Here is a 20,406-nt window from a genome sequence, read left to right on the forward strand (position 1 = left end):
CTCCCCAGCCCTTCTCTTGTATTTCTACTGGACTTCACTTATAGAAGCTAATTTTTGGAGGCTTTTTGTTATGAGGCCAAGCTACTTGGTATCTAGCTCTGTCTACAGGAAAGTGGGTTCTGGAGCCCCTCCAAGCACTAGCCATATGAGATTGGACAGGTGAGAGCTTTTCTCTGTACTCCAGGCTCTTCATCTGTAAAAGAGGGAGTGCTCATGGTCCTTCACCTGGGGTTGCTGTGGGGGGACCGAGATCATGCAAGGAAAGAGCTCCATGCAGCGCCTTAAGTCTTCAATAAATGTTAGTGTTTTGATCAATACTATATCCTTTTTTCTGTCATGTTTTCATTTTTCCCTGGAATGGCACCAGAATCCTAAAATTATGACCATGTGTTACAGACTAGTGGCCACAGAAATGACTTGCTGTTGGGCCTTTCTCTGAAAGATAGAAAGTGGTCTGGTCCATAGTTTTAGAGAAATATCTATATCTATATTTATATCTATATATCTTTATATATACATACACATACATACAAACATATACAAAAACATGTGCATATACATACAGACATATAATATATATGTCTAGATAGATACAGAAAGAGACAGAGACATAGAAAGAGACTATGAGATCCATGATAACTTGTTGTGGTGGGCACTCCAGCTTAGAGCCATCAACAGATTCAGTTCGCAGTTGGAGTTGTTGCCATGCATGAATCTCCCCAGATACTATCTGGTTTTTTGAGCATTTGTGGCTGCTCTCCATGGACCTCTTTTCCAGCAACTCCAAGTCTGACCTCCCTCGTTAGCATGATGCTTGCTTTAGGCCTCTTTCTTCCGCTTCTCAAAACAACCCCTTTTTTATTCCATGAACAGAGAGGACTTCAAGCTTGAAGAAGGAATATTAAATAGCCCATTCAAAAAAAATTAAATTTTTTTAATAAACATATAATGTATTGTTAGCCCCAGGGGTATAGGTCTGTGAATCACCAGGTTTACACACTTCACAGCACTCACCATAGCACATACCCTCCCCAATGTCTCCATAACCCCACCACCCTCTCCCTACCCCCCTTCACCCCGGGGCCCCCTCAGTTTGTTTTGTGACATTGAGTCTCTTATGGATTGTCTCCCTCCCGATCCCATCTTGTTTCATTTATTCTTTTCCTACCCCACTAAACCCCCACATTGCATCTCCACTTCCTCATATCAGGGAGATCATATGATAGTTGTCTTTCTCTGATTGACTTATTTCGCTAAGCATAATAGCCTCTAGTTCCATCCAGTCGTCGCAAATGGCAAGATTTCATTTCTTTTGATTAAATAGCTTATTTTAATTTCCCCCTGGCTTTAGGGGCTGAGGACCCAGGACCCTTCCCTGGTGCCCCTCCTATACTGCCTGTCATAGTCTTCCTTGCAGGTGCCCAGATCTGGCCCAGCTTCTTAGGCTCACTACCTCCACTGCATACCACCAGCTCATGGCTCTTCAGGGTGTGGAAGCTGATCCTGGGCTGGCTCAGTGTGAATGCCCTGGCCCTTGGGAGAGGATCCCACAGAAATAGGGCTGCAGAGATGAGCACAGACACGTTAAAAAGTAAAGGGGAAAGCAAGTGGATTTTGAAGAGAAAGGACTGCCTGACCAACAAATATTCACTCTCCACCTGCCAAGTGGAAGTTACTCAAACATATGGAGGCTACAGTCGGCTGCACAGCAAGCATCCCAGCCAGAAACTCCTGGAGAGTGGGGCCAGACTCACCTCCAAGTGTGGCTACTGTATCTTTGTTTGAATATGCCACAGGCTTTTCAAAACCAAACACTTGCCAGCCTGTGCTGCTCCTCCTCTCATCTTCCCCAGCCCAGAGGATGTCTGCTGCTGTCGGCTGGTAGCACTCCTTTAGGCAGGGTCTCCTGGAGAAGAGATTTAGCCCTTCTTGAGGGGGGAGACCATAATCAGAATATTTGGTGTGATTTTTTTGGATGCTAAGCCTTATGTTCAAATACCCAGAATAGTGGCTGGCAGGTAGCAGGTATTCATTCAATAACATTAGTTGAATGAATGGTGAGGGCTTTACAGAAAGCAGCATCTTGCTTCTGTTCTCAGCAAGTCTTTCCTGTGTAGAGGTCTGAGAGAATTAATGTTTGTATTTCCCTAGGCATTGGTGGCTGTGGTTCACCCCTTCCCCAGCTGCTTTGAGGGGCTGCTACAGCTCACAGCAGCCCCTCTCCTTTGGAGAATAACCCACAGAGCTTACCTTACCTAGGAGTTATAAATATTCCCACCCAAAGCAGCCCATAGAGACTGGTTTACTGATAAAAGGGTACAATGCCCTTAGCTGTCTCTAGGCTGCTAGAAATCATAGGATTTCTGCTTCAGAGCCCACATTAATTTCAGGCCAAGGCTAGACTTACTTGAGACCAGATATGTTTGCCCTTCCCCTTCCTTTGTCTTGCTTCCCTTCCTCCCATGTGCGGAATCCCTGTCTCAGGCTCTGCTTCTAGGGGAACCCAGCTAAGACACCCTCCAAGAGACTTCTGGTTTCACTCTGAGCTCAGAACTGTTGAGTTTGGAAGGGATCTTAGACATCAAACCCCTTTATTTGGAAGACAAGGAAATCAAGGCCGAGTGTCAGGGCTGGGCTAGGAGCAAACCCATGCTGATAGTTTTATTTAGCAACTGCCTGCAATGTTGGACATGGGAGGCTATTGCTCTGGCCCATAATCTTACATGCTGTGGTGTGTGGCAGAATCCCCTCATCCCATGATCTAATCTCATCTCCTTCTCACCCCCAGGGTTTCCAGGTCTAGCAGTGAGGGGGTGGTATGCAATATCTGTTTCAAGACAGCTAGAGGCACTCTGTTCACAGAAAGGAGAAAGGCCATTGCTGCTGCTTTTACAACCATGAGGAAGAGGTCAGGCCCACCCCTGGCTGACTGTCCTGGGCCCCCATGCTTGGGAGTGGGGGACACCTTGGAGGACTCTATTTTCCTTTTTTTTTCCTTTATCATTAAAATCTATCTTCAAAAAGTATTTCTGTTTACAATCATGTCCATAGTGGTCTCCTTTCAAATGTGATCCTCTTGGTGGCCACAGCCTGGCTGATGTGCTGAGGGCCTTGAGAGATTCTAAGAAAGACCCTGAAGGGGTTTGTCCCTCCACCCCAAAATGTTGAATTCCTAAGCCCAGCACGGACTAGGGTCTTTGCAAATGCACTTATATGTAAATTAAAAGAGGACATGTTAGAGGTGGACAGGCCTTAGTCCACTATGAACAGTATCCTTACAAGAGAGGAGAAGACAGACACACAGGAAGAACACCACATGATGACAGAGGCAAAAGCTGGAATGATAGAGCTGCAAAGGAGAGGAAGCCAGGGTCTGAATGCCACCACCAGAAGATGGAAGGGGCAATGAAGGAGTCTATCCAATCTCATGGAGCATGGCCTGGCTGGCACCTTGGATCCAAGATTTTGGAAGAATTTGTTTCCATCGTTTTGAGTACCCAGTGTGTGACGTTTTATTATGGCAACACTGGGAAATTAATACAGGGTTGTTTCTGGATACCCAGGATACTCTGTACCATTTTTTGCTTTGGGGAACCAAGTGCCTAAACAGGAACTTGCAGGAGAAAAGCAGTTGACTGGTATCCCCACTTTAGAACCCCCACACCCTGACAGGGGTCCAAATTCCAAGAATTAGAACCCAAGAAAGAATGAGTTCTTGCTTCTCCTCATAGCAAGATCATGGGGTTGTGAGGGAAAAGCGCTGTAGGACGAAATAGGGAGCAGAGCTCTTCCCGGGAAAGGGGCTGCTTGAGTTCTAATCAGGGTTCCATGCCCCGGGAATTGGATGGAACATGCCAGTATACCTTGTTTTCTCTGGAACATGGCTGAGTTTGGGGATAGACTCTGCACCTGGTACCACAATTTTCTCAAGTCCAAGAAGGCCCACCTCATATTCTTCAGGTGGGTTCTTAAAGGACTGCTTCTGCCCTGGTCAAGCTCAACAGGTCCTAAGAGTCTTGAGTTCGGATTCCGAGCAGCCATCTTTTTATCCCTGCATTCTGCTTCTGCTCCAGACTCCAGCTCCCTTCAGACCTTCTCCTCGCTGGTATGCATTTGTGCCTCGATGGAAGACCCGCACAGGGACCTTACATTATCCACCATGGTGTCTCATTTTGGCCCTCTTTTCTTAAAAAACAAAACAAAACAAAACAAAACTGATGAAGCTGCTTGTTCATTAGTCTGTTCCGTGTATTTTATATGAAGACTTACGGGGAAATTTCCCTTATCATGCTTATTAAAAATGTATTTAAATTATTCCAAAAGTTACTTTTTAAAAACTCACTTTAGCTAGTGAAATAATACAAAGTTACATATACACATATACACATGTAACCATTTCTATCTGCATGCCCTTCCATCCCCTCCTTTCCGATAACCTCACTTCCTTATCCTCAAATTAGCTGTTTGGAGAGACTGCTGAAGGCTAATCAGTATCCATTCTGCCTGATCATCTCAGTTTAACAAACCTTAGATTTTAGGTATTACATTGTTCCCTAGCTAAAAGATTACATTTCCCAGCTTCCTTTGCAACCATGTGTGGTCATATATCTAGATTCTGACCAATAAGATGTAAGTGGAATTGTCATGTGAGAGAAACTTCTCAGAGGCCTCCTTTAAAAGTAAGCTTTTATTTCCCTTTCCTTTCTCCTTCCTGCTCTCTTGTATATGATGGCTGGAGTTTCAGCAATTATCTTGGACCATAAGGACAAGGGCCATACCATGGGACAGTGGAGGAGGGATCCAGAAGCTGTGTCTGTTTCTGGTGACCTTGTAGAGCTATCATATTGGACAGTCTACCTCCAGGTTCCTTTTACACATATGGGAGAAAGAGCTTCTATCCTAAATCACTTTTTTTCCTAGTCTCTGTTACTCACAATGAAACCTAATTCTATCTGATAACAACTATTGGCCAACTTGTCGTTTCCTTCCACATACTTCTCTAGGTCATATAAACTGGTGCAGATACATAAACATATATGCATTTTTGGTGCATTTTTTTGTGTAAAAATTGGGCTAATAAATGTCTCTGCTTCTAGCTTTTCTTACTTGACAGTGGATTGTAGATATTGAAGTATTGCTTATAGTGTTCCAAAAAGAAAATAAAAAACAAAACAGAAAACAACTCATAAAGGTTAACAACTTTGGCTGATGGACACTCTTCCCACCTCCAAGGTAATTGGGCTGAAAGACAAAAAATAAAAAATTTGATTATGTTGGACCAATTTCATCATGAAAGGGATAGCATTTTGTCCTTACTGATATAGACGCTTATTCTGGATACAAATTTCCCTTCCTTGTATTCAATACTTCTGCCAAAACTCCCACTCACGCACTTATAGATTGCCTTATCCACCATCACAGGATTTCACACAACATTGCTTCAGACCAAAGAATTCACTTCAAAGCAAAAGAAGTGCAGCAACTGGCCCACACTCATGGAATTCACTGGTATTGCTATGTTTCCCATCATCATGAAGTGGCTGGCTTGATAGAATGGTGGAATGGCCTTTTGAAGACACATTTACAGCACCAGCTAGGTAGGGCTGGAGCAAAGTTTTCCAGAAGGTAGATATGGTCTGAATCAGCATCCAAAATCTGGTGCTGTTTCACCCACAGCAAGGTTTCACAGGTCCAGGAATCAAGGGGTAGAAATGGAAGTGGCACAACTCATTATTATCCCTAGGGACACACCAGAAAATTTTTGCTTTCTGTTTTCATGACTTTACATTCTGCTGGCCTAGAGGTCTTAGTTCCTGAAGGAGCAATGGTGCCACCAGCAGACACAGGGTTTCCACTGAACTGGAACTTGAGATGGCCATCAGGCCATTTTGGGGTGCACAGGCTTCTGAAACACCTGACAAAGAAGGGAATTGCTATGTTGGCTGGGGTGCTTGATCCTGACACACAAGGGGAAATCGGACTGGTTTTCTACCATGGAGAATGGAAGAGTATGTCTGGAATACAGGAGATCCCTCAAGGCATCTCTTAGAATCATCATGCCTTGTGATTAAGGTCAATGGAAAAGTATAATGACCTCATCCAGACAGGACTAATAATGGGAGAGACTCTTCAAAAATGGGTTTGGGCCACTTCACCAGGTAAAGAAGCATTACCAGTGAAGGTGCTTGCTGAAGGCAAAAGGGATACAGAATGGATCGTAGAAGAAGGTAGTCATAAGTCTTAGTCATGATGACGTGACTAGTTATAGAAACAAGGCTGTAATTGTTATCACTATTTCTTCCTTGTTTTATGAGTGTTTGTGTGTTTATGTACATATATTAAGTAAATATTTTTGTTTTCTTTCTTCCCTTATTTTCTTATCACGTAAGATGTATTGTCTTTATATCAATATTTAAATATTGTTAATTTTACATCATAATATTTAAGATACAGGATATTAAGGAGAAGGGTAAAGTGCACTCAAGGAGTTTACCTCCTTTTTCAGGGAAAGGTTTTTCAGTTGTATGCAGAATAGTTGTATCATGTTAAACAGATTTTTTTAAAAAGATTTTATTTATCTATTTGACAGACAGAGTCATGTTAAACAGATTTATAACCTTGCAATTGTCTTTTATTAAGATATGAAGTATGGTTTAAGGACACAGATATAGGTGCCAAAGTGACAAGTAGTAGACTTGTGATGGTTAATTTAATGTGTCAGTTTGACTGGCCTAAGAGATGCCTACATGGCTGGTGATACATTATCATTGGATGTGTCTGTGAAGGTGTTTCTGGAAGACAGTAACATCTGATTCAGTAGACTGAATGGAGAAACTGGCCCTCACCAATGTGGGCAGCAACATCCAATCCATCGGGGGCCTGAAAGGAACAAAAAGGTCAATGGAGAGGTGAGTTCCTCTTTCTTCTTGAGCTAGGACATCCATCTTCTCTTGCCCTTGGACATCACAGCATCTGGTTCTTGGGCCTTCAGACTTGGGGACTTATACCATCAGCTCCCCAGGCATCAGGCTTTCAGAGTCAGGCTGAATTGTACCACTGGTTTTCTTAGTTGTCCAGCTTACAGATGGAAGGTTATGGGACTTTTTGGTATCCATAACTGCATGAGCCAATTCCTATAGTAATTCTCCTCTCCTGTCTGTCTATCTATCTATCTATCCGTCCATCCATCTATCTATCCATCTATCTACCCACTAAACTATCCCATTGGTTCTGTTTCTCTGAACAATCTTGACTGATACAAAGATCCTTTCATTTGAAAAATTTAAGCTTTGGTCAGGCCCTAGACAAATAAGCAAAGGTTGGAAAAAAAAATCATGTGTAATCACCCCTGCTACATTTTTAAATTCAAAAACTATTTTTTTTAATTTAATTTAATTTTTTATTTTTTATAAACATATATTTTTATCCCCAGGGGTACAGGTCTGTGAATCACTAGGTTTACACACTTCACAGCACTCACCAAAGCACATACCCTCCCCAATGTCCATAATCCCACCCCCTTCTCCCAACCCCCCTCCCCCCAGCAACCCTCAGTTTGTTTTGTGAGATTAAGAGTCACTTATGGTTTGTCTCCCTCACAATCCCATCTTGTATTTTTATGAAGATATACATATTTGGCTCTGTAGAAGAGAACTTAATTGGCCGATCTGCTTAAATGAGGAAAAATAAAGTATTTGAAAAAATAAAGATTTGAAGTGGAAGAAAGCCTTGTAGGCTATTACATATATTTGACCAGTTGGGTTGAAGGTTACTAGGTATCAGTATTAGCAGCTGCTAATCTGACATGTGACTCAGAGTAAGCCACTTTCCTGGTAGGCCTTAATTTGCCCCCCAAGTATGATGAGAAGGTCTCTTGAGACATCTTTGGGTAAAAGACTTTTTTTTTTTTAAAGATATTTTTTATTTATTTAACAGAGAGAGAGAGAGAGGTGTCACATGTAGTCAGAGAGGCAGGCAGAGAGAGAGGGGAGGAAGCAGGCTCCCTGCTGAGCGGAGAGCCCGATGTGGGGCTCAATCCCAGGACCCTGAGATCATGACCTGAGCCGAAGGCAGCGGCTTAACCCACTGAGCCACCCAGGTGCCCCTGGGTAAAAGACTCTTGAGTTGCCAGTAACGATGCAAAGCCTCCAGGCAAATTTCCTAGTTCTGTACACCAAGCCACCACCACTTCCCTTTGATTTGCTAAACAGTACAGGTGACTCCACAGACCTTGAGGCAAATGCCTACCTGTCTCTCTGAACCAGCCCCACAGAGAAAGTCTTAAAGGGATCAGCATAGGCCAAGGAGCATCCTTCTTTCATCTCTGACTTTCTTGGGTGATATTTGCAGCAGAAAACAAAACAAAACAAAACAAAGCCCAGGCAGGTAAATGCTTATAGTACAGTGTGGGGTGAGACCCCTCAGGGGATGGAGGGTCCTCAGAGGAGATGCTTGGATATCTTAGAAGGGATGGGCCAGGCCATCAAAGGCTATGCCAGCAACAGACAGAAGCAGGTTTCTGTTGAGGGAGACAAGAGAAGAAAGCAGGTAGTAGAATCATGACTGGGGTTCTTTGTTGCATGTGAGTTGACTGGATGATGCAGTCAGAGAGAAGAATTCACTGAAAGGATATTGGGCAGCTTGTGGTATCCCTGGGATATCTGGAGAATGAGGTTTGGGGGTTGGAAGTGGACAGAGGGAGGCTGTATTGACAGAACCACAGTTGTGCCACAGATGCAGACTGGTGTGGATGCCACTGAGTTGACCACTGAACTCTGGATGTTATGATGACAGTGCTCCCATTAGCAACAGGAGGATTTCTCTTTTTCCTTGCTTCTTTGGGTCACTAATTTTCAACTGTGAGTCTTGGGAATGTGGGTGAGATTGAGCTAGTTCCAAGCCTAGACCACCTGCCTATGCCCTACCTGCATGGTGTCTTTGACATCTATCATGGGAGCAAGACTGATGGAGAAGACATTAAATATGGGGAAATGAGGTTGGGATAGTGGGCAACCAAACACAAAAGGGAGGAGCATATCAATACTGAATAGGCAAAATCAGTTTCACATGAACATATCAGATCTTTTCAAGGCTTAGAGAAAAGAGACTGAAAGTCAAATTATAAGACGGAAAAAGTGATTTTGAGGGTCCTTCATTGTCCATTTATTAGTTACTCCTTAATTAGGATTTGAAATCAATTAGAACTTGGATAAAAAATATCCAAACCTGCTATACATCTGTACTCTGGCTTGATTCATATTTGAAGAAGGAAGTGTGACTGGGATGTCTTCTTCCATACTTGTTTGAAAGGACAGAAAGTAGACCAGGGTGACCTGGCTCTAAGATCAGTCATCACAAAACTCAGGAGGTCCAAGAAAATTTGGCAGCAGGTCAGGGGTCAGGCAAGGAGCTTTCAGCCACTCCCATGGGGCAGGCAGGACAAAGTAACTCCCAACATGAGAATATAAACAATAGATACTTTTATGAGAAGCAGGGTCCCCACTTATTCTTCTTTCCTAACCCTGGGACTGTGTGAGAAGGTCTTTAGGCACCCTGTTTCAGATCTCCTAGCAAGAGGAATCACACCCATGCCTGTCCAAGTTCACACACATTTCCTGGAGTAAGTCAATTCTTCCTTGAGACCATGGAAACACAAAGATGGCGGCTGGGTCATGGCTGACCATGAAGGTTTGGTCTTCCAACCTAGGCCTCCTACTCATTCTCTGGACACTTGAAGGAAGGAAGAAGAACTCCAATAGAGAAAGCACCTGGCTGTGCCTGGCCCCAGGGGTTCTTCAGAAAGGGGTGAACCTTGAAGGTTGGATGAAGGGAGAATGCTGCTTAGGGGAGCAGGAGAGATAGTCCTTGCAGGGAGATGAGCACGGCAAAATCCTTCAGTGCTCTGCCCTCCTCTTGAAAAGATAGTCAGTGAAGTTCTTAACCTTTAGTGATTCATTGAAATATTTTTTAAGGTCTTACTACTGTGTGTGTCCCCAATCATACGACTTGAAGCCAGGTCAAATAGTAATGGGTATTTATGGTAGCATGAGATTTCATATCCAGGAATGCAAGGGGAATGTTGATGATGGAAAAAGTTGCTATGAGACTTTCCTAAGCCACTCTGGGTTTTCAGGAGTCAAGCACAGTGATGATGTGGCCCTCCCAGATACAGTACTAAGTAAATGTTTCACAGGCAGTGGTTGAACATGGTAACATGGATCTAGTTGTCAAGTTACAGGGCTTTTCTGGACAGAGAATCAGGGAATTTTCAAGACAGGTGGAGTCATGGAATTCTTTGAGCTAAGGGCCCAGAGAAGGTGAGATTTGAGGTCACAAAGCTATGAGTGCAAGAGAAGCTCAGCACTAGCAACTTTTTTGGTACCATTATGTTTTATTATGCTTTCTATCTAAGTCAGGGAATTGTGAACAGACCCAGAATCTTGGTCCTGGAATTTCCTGACATTTGGAGCAGGAGATCCCTTAACGGACTGGCATCCTCACTGGCTACCACTGGACTGACCCTCACTAGATCAGGGTGAGGTGAAATAGGCTGATTAGGCCCATCTGGGACAAGGTAGATGTTAACATCCTGAACCACTGGGATTATGAATGGAGAAGTGTGGATTTCCATGGAGAACTGAGGAGCTGTTTCTGACAAAAGGGAATCTGACTGCTTGGAAGACAAAAGCTGTAGATGTCCACTCTGTTAGTCTATCTGAATCTAAGTGGTTTGCACTGGTTGCAGGTGCCTTGAGCTTCCTTGACACTGGGAAGCCAAGACTACCCTCTTTTTTCTAGTTCTCTGGGGATTTGCAGGCTTGCCTTTTACACTCAGGTGCCCAGCAAGGGCAATGACCAGGTAGTGTCATTGCCAGGCTATCCAGGGAAAGGGAAGGAAGTGGGGGAGCAATCGAGTCTGCCATAATACATCATTCTACCCCAAATGAAAAGATTAAGCAGTTTATTATTTTAACTGCACAACTCATTAAAAGAAAATACATAGTCTTATAGTCTTCTTTGACTGACATGAAGTATCTTATTAATGCTTGATACACCTGCCAAGGATGCGAAGGGAAGGCAGTGAGCCTGGTGCCTGGGGACCAAGGACCTGTAGGAACCACACAGGATGCCCACCCTAGGAAGCCTCAAGCTTTGGAGTGTATTGCCTCACAGTCTGGGGGCAGCACCTGCTTGGACAAAATTTGAATCCTTGGGGAAAGATGCTGGGCAGGGGTGATAGATGTAAATGTGCTTTCCTGGAGCTCTCTTGGGGCCGAATGTTTTCACAGGCTGTGGTTGAGCATGGTCACTTGGATCTAGTAATCAGAGAATCCAGGAATTTTTGAGACAGGTGGGGCCTTCCAGTTGGGGCGGGGCCCAGAGAAGGTAAGAGATCTAGTTAAGGTCACACTGCTATGGATATTAAAGCAGCTGGGGCACTAACCCTTTTTTGTGGCACTATGCTGTAATACTTTTTCCATCAGATACAGAGGACTCTGATAGTTAATGCAGAGATACTCTGTTCCTGCAGGCAGTGCGGCTGGCCTTCTTGGTGCCCCTGTACTCTGTTCCCACATAACCTTATAGCTTTGCTTTATAGCAAGCACTTGTTACTCTCAGCCTGCAAACCTTCCCTGGCTGCAGGGCCTGCTGGTACACAGGGTACCAGGCAGTTAACCATTCCAGGAGCAGCCTTCCACAACACGAGATGGGAATTGGTACATAAATACCCCAACTCCTCACCCCTGGGTCTGACCATCCGAATCATCTTCTTCACTCCTCAAAGTATCATGCCAGGACAACAGCATCAGCATCACCTGGGGACTTATTAGGAATGCAAACTTTAAGGTCCTACACACTTTGGACCTACTGAATCAGAAACTCTGAGGTTGGGAGCCCAGCAATATGTTTCAACAAACCCCCAGGTGATTCCAATGTGCACACAAGGCTGAGACTTTATTCTATAGTCTCCTACAGCTTCCTCCCTTAAAGCCTTGGGAGGTTGTTTATGAAAATGCCTTTCTTGGTCTGCCCTATTTTGCCTCACTCCCTACTCCCCTACTGATGCTTTCTGAGATGGGCTCCAAATGATGAGCTGCTTGCACTCAAATCCTTGCTCCCTGCTTCCCCTGAGCCCAGCAAAGATGCAGGTACAAGGGGGCCCCCAACCCCTCTGAGGTATCTTTTCTCTTTCTTACCAACCCCTGCTGGTTCTGCACACAGCATGGGAGGATACAAAGCCCTTAATAGGTCCCATCCCGCATATCAACATGTAAACTGGCTCTTTCCCACCCAGGCACCACCTACTGCTAATGTGTGGCCACACTAATCTGAGAAATGTACGGGTGTCACCAAACCACAAAGAGCACTTCCTTTAAACAGCAATTCAACTTTCCAGTTCAAATCAGATGGAGGACTAGCACTGCCCACCTCACAAAACACTTAACTATAAACTCCACATTTGCAGTCCCGCAGACACCACCCTTTCTGAAAATACAACCTTGCTGGAATTTTCCTCTCTTTTCCCTTTGTAGCCAAGAATTGGTGAGAGAACTCTTCCTCATGTTACCTCATGCCATTTTCCGAAAGGCCAGGATTTGTCCAGCCAGACTGGGGACATGCGGCTGAGGTCCAGGGGGCTTAGTGGGTCCAAGTGGGAATAAAAATGCTAACTGCCTTGGTTTAGGCTTGTAGGTGCTCTCCTTCAGGATGGCTGATTGTTGCTATACCTTGCATGCTGCTAACTAGCCTCCCTCTAAGGGTAGGTATAGAGGGGTTTCCAGGTCTCTAACCCTGCCAGCTGTGAGAGCCCATGATGCTTACCTGTGTTAGTTACTTCCAGTGCTGACTGACCACGTGGCCAGCCCATGGTCTCAGAGCGAGAAGAACAAAACAAAGCAGATATTAACTGTGTCACTAGCATGTCACTACTTTTTCAAATCAGTAATTATAAGAAATACCTTTTAAAGGAAATAAACTAATACTAACTGCTTCCAGATATGCTTGGTAAAACAGACAATTCTGTCTAGAATACAAGTGTTTTATAATCTCGGCTTTTTGTTAACAGCTTTATTGAGGTACGTTTTATACAAAAATTCACAAGTATCCAATTCGGTGCTTTTTAGGAAATTTAGAGTTGTGCAACCATCGCCATGACTCAGTAGTTAGTGCAGCATCTACACCCTCCCTCAATATGGTCTCTTCTGCTAATTTACACTTCATCTCTGTTCCTACCCTGGCCTGGGGCAACTACTAGTCTACTTTCTTTCTCCATAAATTTGAATCTTGGCTGTTTTAGAATGCAGTGTTTCTTAGCTGCTGTGTTCTCATTTGTCCAACAGCAGATTAGATAGGAAGCAGTAGGGGTGATGGAAAACACACGGCCCAGGAACCCAGTAGGAACCTGTTCAAATGGGGCTGTTACTGGATGTATGGGGCTGCAGGTGCCTCCTCTTGGGGTATGGTTTCCTTTTTGGTAAAGTGAGGTTTCCAATACCGGCTTGGCAAAGTTGTTGAGAGATACGCAACATGAAGCACATTGTGAGCTAGCAAGGTGGCATTATCCTGATTCGGAGATGAGGAAACCAAAGCCTAGTGGGCAAGGTGATGCTCCAGAATTACTCAGCTAGAAAGTGGTGGAGCCGGAGTTTACACTCTGTGTTCCCGTGCCGAGACTCAGGTGTTTTCTAGTATGCCTCACTGGTCTTCCAAGATGAGTAGCAGTCAGGCACATTTTCAAGTCTCTAAGCTATACAGAATAACACAATTCTCTACTGAGCTTACTCATAATCAACCTTCATTGTGAACTGAGAGAATAGCAGCTTTTAAAAAAAATTTCAGTCTAGTTGACACACAAAGTTACATTAGTTTCAGGTGTTCAACATGGTGAATTGACAAGCCTATATGTTCTGCTGTGCTCCCACAGTGTAGATCCCATCTGTCACCATACAGCGCTATTACAGTGTCATTGACTATATTCCCTACGCTGGGCCTTTATTATTATTTTTTTAAGGTTTTATTTATTTGACAGAGAAAGACACAGTGAGAGAGGGAACACAAGCAAGGGGAGTGGGAGAGGGAGAAGCAAGCTTTGGCTGAGCAGGGAGCTGGATGCAGGGCTCGATCCCAGACCCTGGGACCATGACCCAAGCCAAAGGCAGACACTTAACAACTGAGCCATCCAGGCACCCCTACTCTGTGCCTTTAATTCCCAGGATTTAGTCATTCCATTTCTGGAAGCCTGTATCACCCATCCCCTTCACTCATTTCGCCCATGTCCCCATGTTCCTTCTCTCTGACAGCCATCAGTTTGTTCTCTGTATTTATAGGAGACTGGCAGCTTTTGCTATCACCTGCTACTGGAGGCGCACACATCCAGCAAGTAAGAACTTCCAGTTTCTTCTAGAGTCACAGTTATGCTGTCCATGGCTTCTCTAAGTTCCTACATGGCAGCTGGGACCCAGACAGCTAAGGCACCTCTCATCCCGCAGGCTCCTTCCCCCTACTCTGTAATTCCATTTCACACTGGTTCATAGCAAGTGTTCTTCATCAAGGAGGGTCACTGCTTGGCTCTCCAGCTCTGTTAGCCAAACACTAGGATTCATCTGCCCCCAAGCACAGGGCCACTCCCATAAGAGGCAGCCTCACATTCTACAATCCTGACCTTGGTGACCAGACTCTCAAGTCATTCTGCCTTTAGTCATTTGCTTAAGAGTCATCCAACAGGTTTTGTCCCAGGAAAGAAAAAAGCCACAGCTCGAGTGATGTCTGGGTCATGAAATCTCCCAGATCACTGCTCAGTTTAGTACATTTGCCAAAATAACTACTTGGGAAAAAAACAAAAACAAAAACAAAAACAAAACCCGGAGACACAGATCCTCCCTGAAATTCTGAATGTGTCTGTAAGGAGTAAGACAAGAGGGACTTATGGGATGCTGGAGGCTGCTGTTGGGCTTGCGTGGGTCACGGCCCCCACTCTGGAACCCAGTTTACTCCTTTAGAAAATAAGTTTCTTCGATTGAGTTTTTTAAAAAAAATTTTTTTTTTTTTTTAAATTTTCTACAGCTTTCTCCCTTCTCCCCCAGGCCCACACATACCAAGTTCTGTTTTTACTCACTTTATATCTCCAGGTTTTATGTAAGATTTTATTAAAAAAAGAAATCCATTGCTAGAAAGAATGGGAAAAGCCTGGGTTTGTTGCCTCCAGCTCTAACAAATAATTTAAGACTCGGTAAAAGATTTCTTTCAAAATGGAACACTGTCCCTGTGATTGATGAAAAGCAGCGCTTGGCCAACAAGCATTCTACAGCTTCTTTTCAGACAGTTAGGAATTCACCAATGGGTGAGTCTTAAGTTTTATTTGGAACAACAGATAAAGTAACACACGCCACGTATATCTGTGCAGCACCCTTCAGCCTTCGCGTTGATGATGTGCTATGGTCCTAGGGGCCTCATTCATGTATATTGTTGAAGGAGGGAGCTCATTCACAAGAAGCAGGGGGCTCAGTCCATCAGAAGGGGCTCAGTCACTGGAAAGGGGGCTAAGTCACTGGAAGGGGGCCCGTGGAATGTGCACAGCATGAAACAGCAGAAAGTGCTTCAGTGAAGCCACACTAACATTTTGGCCAGAGATCTCTTTCATTCTTCAGCTCCAACTTCATACAAAATTCATACACTTTCAGTCAAGGGTGTGTGCAGGGTTCCCTTGCTGACCCCAGGGAACATGAACCTATGTGTGAGTGTGCTTGGTGTGTGTGCATGTGACAGAGACAGACAGGGCTTGGGAAGGAGGCAGAGAGAGAAAGGTATAGATAAAGTCACACACAGAGAAAAAAAAATCACAGAAATAATGTTACATTGAAACAGACATACACAGATGGAAAGAAACCAAACTGGTGGACAGAAGGGTAAGTGGAAAAACAAGAAATAGAAAAACAGAAAGACACACAGAAACAGAAAAGATGTGGTCAGCCCAAAAACATTTGTTGACTAGAGTTTAAAAGGGATGTGGGGGAGTTATGACACATTAACAAACATGACCTAAGGATTGTATTTAGATTATATTTAGATTGTATTTAGATACTGATTTAAGGAATTAGTGCTAGCTTTTCTGAGTGTGCTATGGGATCGTGGTTATGGTTTTTACAGAGTGCTTATCGTTTAGAGGCATCTGAAATATTTATGGAGGATGTCTGAGCTTGCTTCAGAATAATCTCGGGGAGGGCAGTGGAGAATGTTCATGATTGCTGAAACTGGGTGATGGGTATCTGAGAGGTCCTTATTTTATTCTGCTGCTTCTGCGTGTGTGAATTTTTACATAATGTGGAGTTAAAAAATATTTGTTGAATGCCCAGAATGAGTCATGCATTTTGTGGGAATGGAGGCAGGGAGAATAAGACAGAGACAGAGACAGACATGGAAGGACAGAGACAAAGACAGAGAGATAGACAAAAACCCAGACAGAGAGGAGAGAGAGAGATACGAGTGCTCAAAGGATGTGTCAAAGCAGGCTTCATTCCACTGATAATGGGATACTGACAGATATCCCAGCATTCCTTGGGCAGGCTAAGTTTAAACCCAGATGACCTGGACAGTAGTCAGTCCACTAACCACCAGCCAATGCAAGACTTCATCTCCTGGCAGAGCCTCCTGTACTGTGTTTCTGGGAGTCCTCTGGGAGCTCAAGCCCAAGTCCACTCAACTACCACATGGTGTCCCAGGCTCCCAGCCTCTTTTGCTGGCTTTTGGCTCCAAATGCTGCCTCTGTAGGGCACCTCTGTCCTTCTGTCTCACTAAGCACTGGGATTTCTCTGGTCACAGCTCTTGCATCCAGAGAGCACACTGATGCACTGTGGACACCTCCATCCTTCCCTCCCACGGGTCACTGCCACCAATCCTGGGCATGGCTACACCTGCTGGCCATCTCCACTCCTGCCAGTCTGTGTTTCTCCCTACACTGGAAACTGCCAGCCTAGACAAAGAAATTGCTAGAACCTCCATGTGACAAAATACACCATGGAGGAGAGGAGGGTGTCTCATGCTGCTAACTCACATGGAGCCCAGGAGTGCCAGATCTGAGCTGCTCTGGCTCCAATACCTCCCAACCCCTCACTGAACAGCTCTTTTCCCTCTCACTCATGGTGCCCTGTATTCCAGGACTGACCTGATTCTGCGGGGCTGGGTGGGACAAATCCCAGGGGAAAGTCACCACTCTGTGTCCTGTATGGCCCCCTTCTAACAACGAAGGCCAAGCTCGCTGCCCTTCAGATGTCTTCCCTCACTTGAGGTTCTGTGGTCTCCAGAAGTCTGGCCCCTGCCTCCCACCCCAAAATGTCTTGAGCCAGACAGAGCTGGAGCTTGGCAGAAAGCAGACCCCTCCTGCACACACGTAACTGTGCAGGAACACTGCAGGTGCTATGCTCTGTGTTGTCACGCGGCTGGACGTGGCTCTTCCTGGGTCCTAGCCTCTCTTTAGCATCTCCCTCTGCATTTAAATTCAAGGGGACATCATGAGACTGATGAATGTTGAAGTCCCTCTGGACTTAGTCCTCTGAGTCCTAAGAGAGGCAGAAACTTCCAGCGATAAAGGAGTGATTCCCAAAGCCATTCTCTGACGGCAAGAATGTGTTGCATGGGGATGACTCCTTCCTCCATCTTCCTTTGTTATTAAGGAGACAAGATGCTGGCAATGACTGAGAGCAACTGCAGAGTGCCTGGTACTGAGCCCTTAACTAGTGGGATCTCTGTAGGAGTTCTCGTCCCATGTCTATCTCTTCCTCTGGCTCCTACCAGTCAGACCTCTCCTCTGGAAAGGAGGCAGAACTGCTGGCCACACTTCTTCAGGGAAAAACGTGCATTCCAAACCTTCTCTGTGCGTCTGGATGGAGATTAGGGAGCAGGTTTGCAACTAAGGCCAAAAAGCCTGACTCAGCACAGGATGGAAACTGACTCAAAGCTGATGTATAAAAAAGAAGGGGAGCATAGAAGAAAAACTTACCTAGCTTCTGCTTAGATTTCACAAGTGTTTATTGCCCCTCTCCTATAGGTGAAGCATTATGATAGGTGTTTGCATATCCTATGAGATGAATTGTATTATTAATAATACCATTATTATGGTAGTATAATAATACCTATAATAATAATCATTATTATAGAAGCTAGCATTTATTGAGCATGTACTATGTGCTCTCACACACACTATCTTATATAATTCTCACAATAATCCAGTGAGGTGGATACTTTTGCCCACCCCTCACCCCCGTTTTACCAACAAAAAGTAAAGTTTGGGGAGTCCTGAATCCCACCAGCTACCTTATTGCTCCAGCCTTCCTGACTCAGGGGTTGAGCTAGGGAAGGCTCGAAGGCTATGGATGCTGTGGCTCTCACAAGATTCTAATGCTACTTTTACTTCCTAAGCCAAGCAGAGCAGAACAGGCAGCAAAGAGACTTTCCCTGTTGTCAGTAGAACATACCAGCGCTATCTGAGATGCTAAGACCCGAGCCAAGCAGACACCTCTGCCTCATCCCTCCGGTTTCTTAAGCAGGCTGGGACCCCATCACCCCGCTCAGCCAGACGGCATGGTCTCCACCAGGGTTTATGTCACTCAGCTGGGTTAGCTTTGAAAGGAGAGCCACCACCATTGGGCTCAGGTGCTGAGCCGGCTTGTCGGAGGTGACCCCTAACCCTGCCATTCCTCTCATCCTTAACTTGGACAGTTGAAGCTTACCTTTATATTTCACTCCACCCCAAATTCAGTCACATTCCTACTGCCTGTCAACTGTCTCTTCTCCTGAAGAGATTTTCCAGATGCAGAGATGTGGCTTCCAGCCCACCAATCCCTTCCAGACCTAGTAGCCTGAAAGTCTATTGACTCTCCATCTCATCTCATTGCTCCTGTCAAATCGAACACGGAGAAGTCCAGGCTGTTATTGGGGACTCTCTAGGTCTCCTAAAGCTTGACGACTAGAAGTGTTTTATGGACCAGTGGCGGCAGCATCCCTGGTTAGAGCTCCGGAACCTGCTGGAATCGGATGGACTGATTGATTTTTAACAAGATCCCCGGTGGTTCTTATATGTTAGAGTTTGAGAAGGTTCTCAAACTTGGCTGCACACTGGAACCACACGCGGAGTTTTAAAACACCACCAATGCCTGGTCCCATCTCCCAGAGACGCTGATTTTCTAGGTCCAGGGGCCCAAGGGTAAAGGATTCTTAGGAGCTGCCCAGGTGACTCCAGTGTGCACCTGAGGCCGAGAACCACTTCCTAGAGCATTGGCTCATTCCACTTTACAGGACAGGAATGGAAATCAAGAGGAGGGGCCTAGTTGCAGGGGCTTCATTACCCAAAGGGCAGGTTGGACTCTCCCAGGACTGGCCCCTCCTCCTGGCTCCCCCTGCACCCATCCCCCAGCAGGAAGAGGCCAGCCACTCTCCCTGGCAACAAACCCAGGGGGCTTCTTTTGCTTTGTATGATGGGAAGGTGGGAGGTGGGGATCAGGAAGTTCCAGCTGGGGTGCGTGCATTGTTCTGTGGTTCGGTAAGCCACGGTCCCTGCTAACAGGGGAGGACTTACTGGTCAGTTCATCCGGAGGTCAAACGCCGGGAAGCCTAAGCGCCTTTCCTGAGGGACGGAAAAGCAATGAAAGCTGTGATACTCGCACAGCTGCCTGCCTCGCTCTTACAGGAAAAACAGAAGTTTCGGTGGGCGGAGCCCGAGGAGCAGCTCTGAGGACCCCTAGGCAGCCCCGGGGCGGCTGGACGGCCGGCGGTAGCCACGCCCCCTGCAGCCGCGTCCGCGCGGAGAATTCACCCCTGCGGAGGCCCTAAGTCTTGGTTTCCTCCGAGTAGCTATTTTGGGAACAGGAACTCGGATGTTTGGGTGGAAGAGGGGTAGCCAAGCGCCTGGAGGCAGCCGAGACAGAGGAGAGGGCCAAGGGCTGGGCAACACTGAACAGAGGCAGTTTTCCCTGGCCTGGCTTGTCCTTGGGCACAAAGACTCGGTCACGTGGCAAGTGGGGCTGCCACTTGAAAGAGCTCCCTTTGTGCCAGCCTCAGGTTTCAGGGAGTCAGACACAGGAAGGACTTTCTGTTTTGTTTTGTTTTAAAGCAACAGGGGCTAAGGCCAACTACATTTTCAACTCCGGAAGGGGGTCTGCACAGGCACACAAGCCAAACAGACTTCTCCGAGTTTGTTTTTCTGACACATTGGAAAGCACACGGTTCAGAGAAAATTCATCTCACATGCTGGGGCCTGCTTTCCCGGAACGTGTCCAGCGACTGCTGTGTCAACACTGCCACACTCAGCAAGCTGCCCTCCCAGTGCGATGGTGTGATTTGCCAAAGGAAAAACACAACCCAGGCTGGGGGCGGGGAGAATCATGCATGGTTCAAAGGAAGGTTGGACTTCCA

The 20,406-nt window shown here is 45.6% G+C and overlaps 1 long non-coding RNA gene across 1 annotated transcript; it reads right to left on the reverse strand.

Annotated features, from left to right (window-relative positions):
- Positions 1-6,508: 6,508 nt before the first annotated feature.
- On the reverse strand, positions 6,509-19,763 carry LOC131824421 (uncharacterized). The gene is made up of 3 exons (XR_009350852.1): positions 19,571-19,763; positions 18,726-18,892; positions 6,509-6,879 (listed from the first exon to the last, which is right to left on the reverse strand). It is a non-coding gene; the product is annotated as an uncharacterized LOC131824421 (long non-coding RNA).
- Between the last annotated feature and the right edge of the window lie 643 nt (positions 19,764-20,406).

The sequence above is a fragment of the Mustela lutreola genome, chromosome 2 (assembly GCF_030435805.1).
Source record: "Mustela lutreola isolate mMusLut2 chromosome 2, mMusLut2.pri, whole genome shotgun sequence".
Classification (NCBI taxonomy): domain Eukaryota; kingdom Metazoa; phylum Chordata; class Mammalia; order Carnivora; family Mustelidae; genus Mustela; species Mustela lutreola.